We start from the raw sequence: 14,370 nt of genomic DNA, 5'->3' as shown, positions 1-14,370 counted from the left end.
CACTTTGATTAAATTAATGTTTGCATGTATTTGTCGCGCTGTTTAAAAGAAAGAACCCTGACAGTAGCCGGGTGGGTGCCCAGTGGAAGGCCAGGTCAGAGATCTTTCGAAAACAAACTCATCAACGTTTCTTCTCCAATTCTTCCTGCTCCTTTGGCGTTACTATGAAAACTTAGTTGGGCTCTTGGCACCAGAAGTTTCCAGAGCAGTGTTCCAGACTCAGACAGGCTTTCCAGGTCTTCCTAGAAGGGGTCTCTTACAAACTGCACGGTCAGTGGGCACGTGTTAAAAGCTCCCTGTGTGCACTCGCTCACATCCAGTTCCTTTCTGAGAAGCTCCTGGAGGTTTTTCTACCTACCTTCTCAGGGGCCTTTGCGTTGTCTCCAGGGCTTTTGATGAATGGTGCTTCTGTAATCAGTTTCTTTTGTGTATTGTCCGTGTGTGTGCATTAATGTGTATGTATTTGCATGCAGCTGTGTGTGGAGGCCAGGGGACATCCTGGGATGTTGCTATCTAGGTGTTGCCCACACTTTTTTTTATTTGTTTGTTTTTTCAAGAGTGGATTTCTCTGTAGCAGCTCTAGCTGCCCTCGAACTCCTTTTGTAGACCAGGCTGGCCTCGAACTCATGGAGATTCACCTGCCTCTACGTCCCGAGTGCTGGGATCAAAGACATGTGCCGCCGTCACCACCTGGCTGATTTTATTTATTTTTAATTATGTGTATATGTGTGTATGTACATGGGAGTGTAGGTACCCACGGAGGCCAGAAGAGGGTGCTAGACACCGTGGAGCTGGAGTGATGAGCAATTTTTAACTGTGCCGTGTGGGTCCTGGGAGCAGAATTCTGTTCCTCTGCAAAGCAGTGTACACTCTTAACCACTGAGCCATTTCCAGCCTTGTTTTGTTTTGTTTTTGTTTGTTTGTTTTTTGAGACAAGGTTTCTCTGCAGCTCCTGGAGGTTTTTCTACCTACCTTCTCAGGGAGCCTGTCCTGGAACTAACTCTTATAGACCAGGCTGGCCTCTAACTTAGAGATCCACCTACCTCTGCCTCCCAAGTGCTGGGATTAAAGGCGTGCGCCACCACTGCCCGCCCGCCTGTCTCTTCTTTTCCTTTCTTTCCCTTCCCTCTCTCCCTCTTTCCTTTTCTTCCCTTCCATCCTCCCTCTCTCCCTCCCTCCTTCCCTCTCCCCCTCCTTTTTTCAGAAAGGTTCTCAAGTAGTCTACCCTGGCTGGTCAGTGAGCCTCGGGGACCCACCTTCCCCACCTCTGTAGCACATGCCGCCACACCCAGGCTCTTGCTACATTTGTTCTAGGTATTTAATTCAGGTTCTTATGCTTGCCAGGCAAGCATTTACCAACTAGGCCTCTCTCCAGCACCTTTAACTGTTTTAATGTCTATTTCTTTCGTCTCCTGTGTTTGAAAATGACCTAAACTGGAGCTCGGGTTAGTGTTGACTAGAAAGGATAAGGTTTTAAGTCTGGCTAGAATGTTGATCCCTTTTTAATAGGCAAGCAGTTTGTGGGAGGTTGGGGAGGGGGTGGAAATACGTGCATAAATAGCTACCCTGTTAGGGAGCTCGGTTTTGTACTCTATTGCCTGGAGATGGCAGTGTGTCAGCAGGTTTGCGCATGTGGCTCCATCCATAGCATGTACTGATCTGCGGCTTCGTGTGAGATGAACCAGAACCTTGCTTGCTTTTGCTCTGGAATCCATCTGTGCTTGAACTTGACAGCTTCTCTGCAGAGTTCTGGTCAGGACGGGGGAGGGGAGGGAATGGGACCAGGGTCATGGTCTCCTTTACCCCCCTTCAACACAGGGAGCTTCTAGAAGATGCCACTGTGCGGATTCTCTTGTCCCTCGTGACCTTCGCCAGTGCTTCCATGGTGAAGTCTAAACTTCCTGTGGTGCCTAGGGAGGGTGAGGTTACGCCAGAGTACAGAAGCCTTTTCCTTTATATGCAAGTACTCAGTGAAGGTCCTGCCAGCCTCCTGGGCTGTTAAGAAGCAGCCGCGGCAGTTAACCTAAAATGTAAACCTGTCATTCTCAGTGCCATGACCTTGAGACAAAGAGGAAGGTGAGAAGGGGTCTGGCTGGCGTGAGGCGGTGCTGGGGAGGACCAGAATGGAGAAGAGACAGACTACTGCGGGACCCCCTCATTCCTCCTCACCTGGTGGATGGGGCAAGCATGCACATGTAGCCTTCAGGCTTTTGAGTCCAGAGGGGTTGGCCTAGAAGGTGCAGGGGTGAGATGGGTGGTGGGTTGTGTGTGTGTGTGTGTGATATTCTTTTTTTTTTAAAAAAATTTATATCTTAGGTCTGAGTGCTCTTTATGTACACTTGCATTCCTGAAGACGGCACCAAATCTCGTTCTGGATGGTTGTGAGCCACCATGTGGGTGCTGGGAATTGAACTCAGGACCTCTGAGCCATCTCTCCAACCTTGTGTGTGATGTTCTGGTTGGAGACCAGAGCCCAGGAAAGAATAGCAGCAGCTGAAGGTGGAAGGCAGAATGAATGGATCCTGAAGGGCAAGAGCCCTGACTCTCCACCGGAGGAGTGCAGGGGCTTGTGAGACAAAGCCGGGCAGGGAAGTCAGGGAGGAGGGTCCAAGCGGCTAGGGTGAGGACCAGTAGGCTGGGTTGGTTTCTGTTTTGTGCCTGGAATCTTAGGAAGCAGGATGCTTTGGTTTGTGGTCCCACAGTGAGGAGGAAGCAGAGGATGTGGAAAAGCCTTATGTTTTGGCCAGAGAGTATGTAAGAGATTGGGTAAATGGGAAAAGATTTAGGATCTGGGAATGTCATTTCTGTCTGTCTGTCTCTCTCTCTCTGCTGCCTTCTTCCCAATTTGGAAACTAATATTTTTCTTAACTTTCTTCAGTAACCCTGTCTCGTGAGTGCAGGATGTCCAGGTGCTGAGCGGCAAGCAGTAACCAGTCAGGAAGGCTGGATATTGGGTGGAAAGGGCCATGTGGTCCTTTTTATTGCCCCTTTGGTGTTCATGGAAGTGGAGTGGCAAGCCTCGGGCTTTAGAGTCCAGGAACATTGCCAGAGAACCCAAAGGAAAACCCACATTGCTGGGCCAAGTGAGTTTCCGGTTTACCTGGAGGTGCTGAGAATTTGCCTTTCCAGCAGTTTCTCAGGTGAAGATCATACACTTAAAAAATACACTTCCTTCAGCTAATGATGAGATGCCAGGCTATCTCAGCTATGGACACTGGCCAGCTAGAGCCATTAAGGAGTACTTGGGCTTGAGCTAGCTTGCAAGTCTGGAGAGGCTTGGGGAAGGGGTGCTGAGGCAGGTAGTCTTGGCCATTTACCAAGCAGTGCAAACAAAGGCCCCTGGGGCGTGTTTTACTGCAGAGCCAGAGTGCATGCTTCTTAAATTGCCTACCTGCTGCAGCAGGAGGGTTGAGCTGACTTGTCTTAGCCTGAATTTTGGGGTGGTCTCTTTTCTAATTCCACTTGCAGAATTATGAGGTCAGCATAATAGCCCGGGTGGCTGAGTCTGAAGCCAACACAAAGAACTTTTGCCCTTCAAACCAGGTTCTGTTTTCACCTAACTGCTCTGTGAGAGCCCATTGTTTAATCTCCTGCTCCCCTTCTGCCCGCCTTCTGCCCACTCTCCATGATGCAGCCAGGCAGATAATATTAAAAACATATGAATGCCAGGCCTAATGGCTCATGCCCGTGCTCCCAGTTCTTTGATGGTTGAGGCAGGAGGCTTGCCAGGAGTTCCTAGGCTAGCCTAGGTGACATAGTGAGCACCAAGCCAACCTGGGCTACAGTGTGAGACTGCAAACAAGCAAGCAAACAAAAGCAGGTGCTGGGGTGTATGTAGCTCAGTGGCAGGACGCTCGCCTCGTGTGCTCGGGACTCTGAGTTTGATTCCCACCACAACTCAACCGGATGTTCTCTTGAATCCTTCAAGGCCTACATTTACAGCCCGTAATCCTCTCCCCTGTGTGACCTGTTGTATGTCTAGCCACGGCGGACTTCAAATTCTAGCTGCTCCATCTTCACTGAGTCCCTAAGCATGGCTACAGCTTCATGAACTGTTCTACCGCCCCTCTCCAGCTTTCTTTCACAAGTTCTGGGGTGCTGAACTTTCCTTTAGGGGAGCCTTCCTGGCCTCTGGCACCAGGCTGACTTTCTGTTATAAATGTATAAAGCTACACATTCATGGCCTGGGAGTGTAGTTCATTGGTAGAGTGCTAACTAACATGCAGAAAACTCTGGGTTAGGACCTTAGCATTGCCTATGAAAATAAAGCCAGACGACTCAGATATCTGTGCTACTAAAATTCCCTGTGTGACTCAGACTCTGCCAGTTAGATGTGCTCATCACATGTGTAACGGTTTTGTGGGAAGAGGCTGGGCTTTCCCTTCCATGGGACAGACTCGAGGACATCTGTGTCACTGGAATGGTGCCCTGGCAGGGATGTCTTAACTATCAGATGCCTGAGTAGCAGCCCCTTTGCAGCGTAGCTTAGCAACATGATCCTGGGAGCAGGCCCTGGGCGCTCAACCGAGAGCCCTTCTTCATCTCTCCTGATGAGTCTCCAGGTCGTTTCATAGCCTGGGTGGAATCCGTCGACTCAGTTTGACCAGGGAACCTTGGCTTTGCTGTACTGCTAAGTTTCTTGTCCAGGGTTTACTTACCTTCCCTGCTGTGTGAGGGAAGGTACCTGCTGTCCTTTGCATCCCAGGGACTCACAGTATTCTTAGTCACAGGCCAGAAGTCGCCATTTCTTGAGTGAATGAACCCTTGGGCTTAGGTTTTTTGTTGTCCTTGCTTTTGATTTCTTTATTAATGGAGGCAATCTAATGTAGCCCAGGCTTGCTATGTAGCTGAGGCTGGGCTTGAACTCCTTATTTTTCTTCTCTTTGGGGAGCTGGTGTGGGCTGGGCCAGAACTGTTTTAGATTTGGTAAGCACAAGCTGGCCTCTAGTTTATTTATCGTAAGTGAAGTACCCATTGCGATGGTGCCTACCCATAATCCCAGCACTTAGTAGGATGAGGCAGGAGGATTGCCAGAAGTTCAAGGCTAACCTGGGCTGCATGTTAAGTAACAGGCCTGCTAGGGTTACACAGCAAAACTCATTCTGAAAAATAAAAGACAAAACAAACGTGTTTGTACATTTGTGCTTGTGTGTGTAGTGAGTTTACCATAAGAGAATGACTTAGGGGAAGGAGCAGTAGATGGTCCTGACAGCTGACTTCACATGATCTGTGGGGGGATGTAGAATGTCTGTAGACAGGGGTGTTGGGCTGCAGGGGCCTTGTAGACATTGGTAAGACGGGGAGGTTAACTTCTCATCTTTGATCAGATCTGCGTCTAGCTCTTGTGTGCCCAGCACCATGCTAGGCTCATGTTGACAAAGGGATACTAGACAGCCCTCTTTGCCTTCAAGAAACAAAAAATCTAGTTAAGCAGGCTTGTTGGAAGACCAAGAAATATAGTGTCCAAAATAGTTGGAGAGCTAAGAGTGGTATGTGACACCACTACCCCACCAAGGGGAGGTAATCGAGATGCTTGGGAGAAAAAGCATTTATGGCTTAATTACTAGGTGTTGCTTTTTATTTGACCCTGATCAGCAAGCCAGAAGCCTTGGCTTAAGCAGGTGCCGGAAGTGAGAGTGAGCAAGCGCCATGGTACTGAGGCCGCATGTAGGACACCGTGGTCTGGCAAACTGGCCACGCTTTTGCAATCTGGTGTCTGGGAATTGTTGATGGATAGGTGATGGAAATAGGAACAGCTTTGGCGCGAAGCACTAGTTGGCTCCCCTGGGCCCCTTGCTTGTCTTCCCCTGCCTGAAGAAATTTTGGAAGTTCTGGCTTTTCCTGGTGGCCCCTGAGCCCTGACGTGTGCTTTTCCCTCCCCCTTCCTGGCTCCAACACTGGGCTTGGCTGCCATTAAACTCATTCCGGGCTCAGCTCGGGGCTAAATAAGCCTTCCTGTTCTAGTCCATTCTGGCTGCCCCAGGTCCTGATCACCGGTCCCTGGCCATATAACCTCCTCTCTACTGTGCTGACACACAAGGGGAGATCAGCAGACATTTGTGTGGTGAGCCCCAGGCTACTGGTTCTGATTCTGGTCTCTGCTTCTGGGTTACCATTGACTTTCTTTTTTTTTTTTTTTTTTTTAAATGTTCTTCCATCCTTCCCCTTTTAGCAACCTGAAGTTTCTTGGGATGAATGAGTGGGCCCCTGGCCCTCTTGTGCTGTGTGGAAGTCTCCCACCCTGGGTGGCCTTTGGCATACCATAGCTGGAGGCTCAGGCCCTGGAACAGGAATTAGGAACTGTGAAGTGGCTGGGTGGGAGGGAGTGGAAGGGAGGCCACTGAATGCCTGGACCCGGGTGAGTAAGGCTGTGTGTTCAAGCTGTGCTATTCATTGGCTCTTTATGTGGGGGAAGGGGGAAGGAAGCTCGCCGTGGGTGTGCACGCCCTCTGGACCGGGCTCATTCAGTGAGCAGACAGAGACCAAGACAGGTCAGTTTACCTCTCTTTTTACTTCCATTTCACAGGATCTTCTGTTGCCTAGGCTACCCTTGTATTCGAAGTAATCCTCCTGCTTCAGTTTGCTGACAGCTGGGATTGCAGGTGTGTACTATCTCAGTCGCTACCACCCCTTTCCCTTTCCTCCTTTTTTTTTTTTTTTTTTTTGTGGTACGTGGGAGGGGGGTCAATCCTAGGACATTTTTAGCCTTTTTTAGGGTGGGTGTCTATTTGGGGGGAAAGTGGAGGTGAGACAGGATCTCTTGTAGGCTAAGCTAGCTCCCATGTAGGATATGATTAAGGCTGGCCCTAAACCCCTGACCTTCATGCCTCTGCCTCCTAAATGCTTGGAATTCCAGGCACGTACCACTTCACCTGTGCCTTAAGACAGGGCTCTGCTGAGTTGTTTAGGCTGTCTTTGAACTTATGCTGTAGCCAAGCACTGTTTGAACTTAACATCCTCCTGCCTCAGATTCCTTGAGTAGCTGGGATCGCAGGTCTACACCACCACAGTTTTCCTTGATGTTCTTTGAACTCCAGAGACAGTGTTTACCTGAACATAGGGCTTTGAGGCTGCTGCTTGGGCTGAGGTGGTAGCCTGTTTGTGGGTAGAACATTTGCCTGACATATGCGCGGCCCTCAGCTCCATAAAGGGAATTGGAAAAGAGAGTAATTACTAGCTTTCTAATTTGGGAAACTAATGACTTACAAGGGTGACTATATCTTTGTTAGTTTGGCCATAAATATGGAGGCTATTATAATAAAGTGTTCATAGAAGAACTTTGTAATCAGGTGTCAGAGGTTGTTTCTGTAGGGTTCTAGGTTTTATGCTGTACTTGGAAGGGAGTTTGGGCTGGGATGTAGCTCTGTTGGCAGAGTGCTTGCTTAGTATGCCCTAGGTATGATCCCTAGTACTACATAAATCCATGTGGTTCTGAGAAGCCCAGCACTCAGGAGGCGGAGGCAGGAGCATCAGGAGTTCTAGGTCAGCCTCAGCCACATATCAAACTGAGGCTTCTTAGACTACATGAGACCCTGTTTCAAAGGAAGGGAGGGAGGAGAAATCAGCTTTTGTTCCCTGATGATGCTCCAGTCTTTTTCTTACATCACTGTCATATTCCCACATCACTTCCTGGGTAGATCAACAGGCTGAAACAGAACAAAGCAAAACCAAATCGACTCCAGGCCTCAGGAAATCCATTCTCTCGCTGGGCTGTGCTGGTGCAGGCTTTTAACCCAGGACTCGGAGGCACAGGTGGACAGATCTTTGTGAGTTGAAGACCAGCCTGTCTGTCTTCATTGTGAGTTCCAGGACAGCCAGGGCTATGTAGAAAGGAACTGTCTCCAACAAACAGAAAAGAATATACATCATCAACATTCCAGGCATGTTCATACATAAGTGGATATTGAAAAAGATATAAATACTCCCATGGAAAAGCTCTGCATCTCTTTGTCTGCATCAGAAGAAAAGGAAACTGCAGTAAACGAAAGGGAATTATTAAGTTTTAAAGAAATATGTTACTTGCAAGAGACAATTTTTTCTCAGCAGAGTTAATTGCTTGTGAGTCATCTATAATTGCTTGTTTTCATTTTAGACAGTACCTATTGACTCTTGCTCTATTTTGAATCTTACACTGTCCCCTATCCTTTCCCCCACACCCTGAGGATGCTAATTACATTATTGGATTGTCTTTTTTTTTTTTAAGGATTTCTTCTGCTCCTAGTTTCTGCTTTTGTAAGCATGCTCTCTTTTTTAAAAATATAATTTTATTATTGTTGTGTGTACGTGAATGTGTGCCACAGTTCATTTGTGGAAGTCGGAGGGCAGCTTTTCCCTTCTGCCTTGTTTTGGGGGCAGGGTCTCCTGGATCTGCATACTGGGTGTTCTAGGCTAGCTGGCCCGTGTGCTGCTGGATGGTTCTCCTGTCTCAGCCTCTCTTGGATGCGTGAGTGCTGGGATTACAGGTGGGCCCCACTATAGTCAACTTCTTTCAAACCTTTTCTTTCTAAAGATTTATTTTTATTTCATGTGTATGAGTGTTTTGACTGTATGTATGAGTACCATGTGGTTCCAGTGGGGGCCCGGGGATGGCACAGATCCCAGGATCTGTAACTGAAGTTACAGGTGGTTGTGAGCCTCCATGTGAGTGCTGGGACTGGAACCCAGGTCCTCTGTAAGAGTAACAAGTGCCCTTAACTAAAGCTATTCCTCCAGCCCCAACCATGAACTTTTTTACTGAGTTCTGGGGATGAACTCAGGTCATCACATCAGGCTTGTGGGGCAGTGCTTTTGCTGGCTTACTTGCTCCCTGAATTCCTTTATTTCCTTCTTTGCATCCCCCAACTCTCTCTCACACTCTTTCTCTCTCTCGCTGTGTGTGTGTGTGTGTGTGTGTGTGTGAGAGAGAGAGAGAGAGAGAGAGAGAGAAAGAGAGAGAGAGAGAGAGGCCCAGAGAGAGAGGCCCAGACTGGCTTCAAACTCACTATGTAGCTAAGGCTAGCCCTGAACTGCTCTTCCTGCTTCTACTTCCTGTGTGCAGGGATTAGAGGTGTGCACCCCTGAGCTTTTCTGTCAGAATAGTGCAGACATTGCTGTTAGTCTTCTAATGTTGAATGTTGCTGAGGGAAGATGAGAGTAGTCTGAAATAACTCTCATGTCAGGCATGGTGGTACCCATTTATACAGGTGGTGTACATCATCTATACACGTGGTGTACGTCATCTATACATGTGGTGTAGTCATCTATACACGTGGTGTACGTCATCTACACAGGTGGTGTAGTCATCTATACAGGTGGTGTACGTCATCTGTACAGGTGGTGTACGTCATCTGTACAGGTGGTGTACGTCATCTGTACACGTGGTGTACGTCATCTGTGCAGGTGGTGTACGTCATCTATACACGTGGTACAGTCATCTATACAGGTGGTGTTCGTCATCTGTACAGGTGGTGTAGTCATCTGTACAGGTGGTGTACGTCATATGTACAGGTGGTGTACGTCATATGTACAGGTGGTGTACGTCATCTGTACACGTGGTGTACGTCATCTGTACAGGTGGTGTACGTCATCTGTACAGGTGGTGTACGTCATCTGTACAGGTGGTGTACGTCATCTACACAGGAGGTGTAGTCATCTGTACAGGTGGTGTACGTCATCTGTACAGGTGGTGTACGTCATCTGTACAGGTGGTGTACGTCATCTGTACAGGTGGTGTACGTCATCTGTACAGGTGGTGTACGTCATCTGTACAGGTGGTATACATCTGTACAGCTGCTCTTAGGAGGCAAGGCAGGAGGACCATGGGTTCCAGATCTGCCTGGGCTACCTGCCAAGACCTCCCCTTGCCCTGCCTTAATTTAAAGGTTTATTTTATGTGGATGTGTGTTTGCCTGTGTGAATTTAATTTATGTGCATTATGTGTGTGCAAGAGTGTGTGGAGGCCAGAAGAGGGTGTTGGTTTTTTTGGAACTGTGTTATAGATGATTGTGAGCTACCATATGGATGCCTCAGTGGCTGAGATCATAAGCCCCTACCTCCATACCTCGATATCTCTGCCTTTTACATGAGTACTGGGGACAGAGTTATCTCTCTGGGCCCTGTTTCATGAATTTTTTTTTTTTTTTTAGATAAAGTTTAACTATTAAGACCAGGCTGACCCAGAACTCATGGCTCTCCTGATTCAGTCTCCCTCGCAAGTGCTGTTGTCTGATGGACTCACAGTTATAGCAAAGGGCATACCTGTCTTCCTTGAGTTGTGTGGCGCTGTTTGCTCGGCTCTGCCTGTGTTTGCCTGATGATCTGTTCTCTCTTCCCACCAGGTGTGGCTGATTTGTTTCAGGGTGTTCAGATCTGCTCTCTGGGTCTGGAGTATAAAGTGAGGCAGAGGGGATGGGTCTGTCCTCTGTGCTGGGATTTTTATGAACATTCCTTGTAGTGCAGACATGGTTTAGTCTGCTGTTTTGGTAGAGTACCTCCCATTTCTTTTGGAAGGGGAGGACGGAGTCTCCTGGAATTGGCAGGTATCCCCAAGCCGGTGTGTGTGTTGGAACCTTTCTACCAGAGAGAGAGACGGCTGTCCATGTCCCGGTTTCTTCTCCCCATAGCCCTCCAGGAACTTTCCCCATAACCCTCCATTGCAAAGGACAAAAAAATTGGTGGCAGTTTGTCTTTTGCCGGGTTTGGGGACCTTAGTGAGAAGTGGCCTAGTTTTGCTCAATATTTAGGTTGTCACAGTTGGGGTGCAGTTGAAGAGCGGTGTGCTTTCTAGTCAGAGTTAAGACAACTGGGAGGCCGGTTGTCAGGAGGTCCCTCTGGCAGCCATCTTAGAACCAGCCAGTTCTGGCTAGCCCACCTGAAATGGAACTTCTGGCCCTTCAGGCATCCAGTCCTCAAAGATAAACAAGATTAGAAGATTGAAATCCAGCTTGGCCACCTAGGAAGTGCTCCGTGTGACAAGGGAGGGGAAGGGTCATAAGTACACCTGGTGGCCTCAGAAACACTCTTGCCTTGGCCAAGTTTGTAGTGGAGCCTGTCTGTATGTCTCTGTGTTCATGGTTGTGCTCCTGGGAGTCTGGGGGCAGGGTAGTGGATCTCCTGGCCAGCTGGTGAGGCTTGGCCACTTCAGGTTCCTTCAAGTTTCTACTCTCTCCTCTGTGGTCAGCTTCTTTACTGAGCTTCGTGGCAAGTTATCATCTAGTTACCTCGAAGAAAAATTAAGTGCTTTCCTTCTCTTGGTTAAGTCAAGAAAAAAAAAAAAAACCAGAACCTAGTAAATATCACAGTAGTGCGCCAACAGACCAGGCAGACCACCGTTTGTAGGTGCTTCTGGACCTAACGAGGGGTGACAGTCAGCAGGATTCCAATTTAGGAGCCTGAGGATGGCAAGGAAGCGTCACGCTCCAGGATTCTGGGATGCGAGTCACGCCGACTTCCCTTCATGCATTTTGTTCCCCTGAGGCTGAGCTCTAGAGCTTGGAGCCACCTGAGGCTTTAGGATAACTCACCCTGAGCCCAGTAGTCAGGGGGGTGGCCACACACTGGAGCCTTCCCTCTGCCCTACTCCTCCTAGTGCCTCTGGCTCAGCTCCCTAGGAAGACTGCAGTGACTCCCGTTCAGCCAGGCGTGGGGCTGAGACCGCAGAGCGAGGGCCTCTGGTAAGAGCTGTGTGTGTTTTCTGTCTCTTTCTTTCCTCCAAGGTATCTGGATTTTGTTATTTACTTGCTTTTTGTTTTGTGGTGTGTGTGCATGCATGAGTGTGTGTGTATGCCTGCATGTATGTGCTCTCTCGCACGCTCGCATCCCTATGTAACCCTGGCTGGCCTGGAACTTAGTTATATAGATCCAGTAGCAATCCTCCTGCCTCTGCCTCCCAAGCGCTCAGATTACAAATGTGAGCCACCATGCCTGGCTAATTTCAAAGAATCTTCTCTAAACATTTTCCCCCTAAGAATAACTTAACAGTTAAGAAAGGGCAAACAGAAAAGATACCCAGATCTCTGCTGGAGCAGAAAGCGCCCTTCATGCGTACTGAACAGCCAGGGCCACTGGAGTGTGGTGCCCTCAGCAGTTCCTAGAGTTCTGATCAAGGACTCCTAACTGCCCCGGTTGTGCTGAGGCTCCCTTACTCTTGGTGAGATGAGCTCGAGGGCTGGCCCAGGTGACAGAGCTCTGCTCACTGGGTCTTCCCTCCTGCAGGTACTGGCTTGCACCCCAGAGCCCTGGCAGTCTTGCCTGCAAAGCCCAAAGCAGTGCTTTCTAGAGAAGGAAGCAGCCATGCCAGCAGCGGGCGAGGGAAGAGCTCTCCTGGAGACACACAGGTAGCCTCAGGCTTGGGTGCTGGCACAGCCAGAAGGGGCCAGTTCTCTAGCATTACAGGCTGCCCTCAAGGCCGTGGGAAGGGATCAAGGGGCCACACGAGAAAACCAATCCATCATAAACACCAACCTCTACCTGAACGCCCATCCAGGTGGAGCTGCCAAAGTAACATCACCCTGTGGCGCCCACAACTGTTTCCTTCTTAGTAGTGTTTTTGAAGTCGATGAAGGGAAACTTGAGAAAGGTATTGAGGTAGGAGCAGTGCTCTAGGACTCTGCAGCGGGAGTCCTGTGAGACAGCCTGGCCTCGACAGCACCCCTGGCTATCCCCAGCCTGGATCTAGGGTCCCCAGTGGGACTGACAGAAATTGGCAGATCTCGGCGTGGAGGCCTGCAGAGTTAGTTCCCTGGCTCTCCATGGCATCCCGGGCATGCGTGTCTTCATGCTGAGCCCACACTGGATGCCAGGGCTTGGATGTCATTCAGACCTGACTTCAGTTCATGAAAAATTCAGTTCCTGACTTTGCTGCTTCCGGATCTCATCTGCTAGCCTCCAGATCCCAGCTCCCTTATCTGCTTTGTAGGGATGGATACCTTCCCCGCATCTTTGAAGGGAGCAGCCTTGGAAACGGCTAACTGCTCGCCAGCTCTCCTTACCAGCTCTGCTTCGACCTCCTCCCCTCACATACCCAGCCCTCATGCTGACAGCGAAGAGCACAAAGAGCTCCCAGCTAGCTGATGGGATAGGCAGCCTCCCCTCCTCCAGTTTTCCTTGTTGAGAGAGGGACTCTTGTAGCCCAGGCTGGCCTTGAACTCACCGTGTAGCTGAGGCTGGCCTTCACTCCTGGTCCTCCTATTTTGGTTTTCCAAATCCTGGGAGTGTGGCATGTGCCACCCTGCCAGACAAAGCCCCTCCTTTTGAGCAGTGAGTTTTAGTCTCATTTTCGCCTCAGATCCACTCCTCAAAGCATCGATTAACCTGGTTCTTCGTGAATTCAGAGTACTGAGTTGCAGGCTGCCTTTTGTGCCCTTCTCTGGTCCTTCCAGATGTATGGCAAAAAGGATAGTCCACCGAAGAGCAACCCTCAATTTTTTTTTATTTATTTGGTTACTTACTTATTTCAGACAGGGTCTTACTTTATAGCTCAGGCTGACCTGGAACTTGCTATATAGCATAGGCTGGCCTTGAGGTCAGAGAAATTTGTCTGCTGCTACCTCCTGACTGCAGAATGATGGTTTGTTTGTTTGTTTGTTTGTTTGTTTGTTTGTTGTCCCCAGCTTTGTGTCCCATCTGTGGGATCTAAAGCCAGAGTACCCTTAGGTGTGTTGAGGCTTGAGTGACTGACAGGATGCCAGAGTTATGCGTCTTGAATGTAAACGCAATTAGTGACAGGGTCCCATGACAGTTTAATTAACATGTTCATGTCTGAGCTGAAAGTAAAAGTTGGGAGAGCAATCTTGTCTTTGAATGATTATATTCTCTTTCTTCTCTCTCTCCCTTTTGAGGCAGGGTCTCACTATTTGCTCTGGCTGTCCTGAAACTCAAGATGTAGACCAGGCTGACCTCAACTCACAGAGATCCATTTACCTCCGCCTGCCTCCCAAGGGACTAAAAGCATGCACAGCCACACCTGGCCTCTTTTCCGTATTAGGGATTGCATCCAGGGCCTTGTACATATGAGGCCCATATTCTACGGCTGAGCTACAGTGCCAAGCCTTTTTTCAGGGGTTGCCCCGCTTTCTCCTTTTCCTTTTGCGTCACTATATAATATAGGTCAGTCTGAACTGGTAGGGCCAGATTTTAATATCTCAGTTTAGGTAGTTACTAAACTATTAGTTAGTGGCTAATAAAACACCTCACCATCACCTTGGTCCTTAAATTTTGGCGGTCATCCAGTGAGGTGGGTCCCACCTTGACAGATGAGAAAATGGAGGTAGTTGAGACCAAGTGACTTGCTCAGTGCCTTTTCTCTGGTAGGCAGCAGCATGGAAATTCAAGCTGTGGCACTGGTAATCTGCCCTGGCTCATTCTGTGATGTTTCCGGTTAAGGGCTAACTC

General features: G+C 48.9%; 1 protein-coding gene across 4 annotated transcripts in view; it reads left to right on the top strand.

The window, feature by feature from the left end:
* Positions 1 to 14,370, top strand: part of Slc39a14 (solute carrier family 39 member 14) — a 45,890-nt gene that overhangs the window by 14,257 nt on the left and 17,263 nt on the right. For 2 of the 4 annotated variants that reach the window (XM_048421704.3, XM_048421703.3), the window contains exon 2: positions 6,527 to 6,602. The exons of 1 other annotated variant lie outside the window; for it this stretch is intronic. The gene's annotated coding sequence lies outside the window, so the exon portion shown is untranslated. Of the gene's footprint in view, positions 1 to 6,041; positions 6,065 to 6,526; positions 6,603 to 14,370 lie in introns of those variants that run through there. One more of the 4 variants, XM_085698691.2, reaches the window with a different exon arrangement.

Source organism: Myodes glareolus, chromosome 12 (assembly GCF_982192425.1).
Source record: "Myodes glareolus chromosome 12, mMyoGla1.1, whole genome shotgun sequence".
Lineage (NCBI taxonomy): Eukaryota > Metazoa > Chordata > Mammalia > Rodentia > Cricetidae > Myodes > Myodes glareolus.
This window is presented reverse-complemented; position numbering and strand designations above follow the sequence as displayed.